This window comes from Chiloscyllium plagiosum, chromosome 34 (genome assembly GCF_004010195.1).
Source record: "Chiloscyllium plagiosum isolate BGI_BamShark_2017 chromosome 34, ASM401019v2, whole genome shotgun sequence".
Taxonomy (NCBI): domain Eukaryota; kingdom Metazoa; phylum Chordata; class Chondrichthyes; order Orectolobiformes; family Hemiscylliidae; genus Chiloscyllium; species Chiloscyllium plagiosum.
This window is the reverse complement of record NC_057743.1, coordinates 7956541-7957585: the sequence shown is the minus strand read 5'-3', so window position 1 is coordinate 7957585 and position 1045 is coordinate 7956541.

The following is a 1045-nucleotide window of genomic DNA, read 5'->3' as shown; positions in this document are numbered from 1 at the left end:
CAATCCACCCTAACCTGCACATCCCTGGGCACTATGGGACAATTTAGCACGGCCAATCCACCCTAACCCGCACATCCCTGGGTACTACGGGACAATTTAGCACGGCCAATCCACCCTAACCTGCACAATGTTGGACTGTGGGAGTAACCTAACACAGGGATGGTGAGAATGTGCAAACCCCACCCAGAGAGATAGTTACCCAGCGGTGGAACTGAAGCCAGGTCCCTCGTGCCATGAGACAGCAGTGTTAATCACTGAGCCACCCATTCTCTCCCTCATTCCCTCGCTGTCCCCCTGAGGCTGTGTTTGGGGGGGGGGAATAGGGGGAGGGTCTGTACCTTTGTAGGGTCCCCCCTTGAAGTGGTGTGTCACTGTTCCATGTCGGTTGAGATATCCAAACCATTCGCCGGTCTCCGGGTCTGAGAACTGCAAGGGAACACATCTCCAGGGTCTGTCTTCGGAAATCAACGGGGGAACGCTATCACTGACGCACACCCCACCCCACTCCCCCAAGAGGGGGACGTGCATCTCTGACATACACTCTTTTCCCCCCCCCCCCGAAGAGGGGGACGTGTATCACTGATGTACTGTTCCCCCCCCCCGCCCCAAAGAGGGGGGTGGGGGGAATGTATCACTGACACACACATCCCCCAAGAGGGGGATGTGTCTTACTGATGTACACTCTCTTCCCCCAACTCCCCAAGAGGGGGAAATGTCTCACCGACGTACAGACTCCCTGAGATTGGGGACCTGCACCCTTCGGGGATTGGAGGATCCCAATGGGGGGAGCAGGTCTCTCCCCCTGGGCCAGGCTCCAGCCAACGTCGCCCCCCCAACCCCCTCCGCACCGATGGACATAGATTCCCAAGGGGCAACTCGATGCCACACACGCTCGAATGACACCTTGACTGGACCAGGTTGGATTTGCGCCGTGGGGCGTACCCGAGAGATGCCAGTGTGTGTGTGTTGGGACGGGGAGAGGGCGCTGACCGTGGGGGTCTGTGCCAGGCAGCGAGGGGGGGGGGGACAGACTCACGTGCGAGAA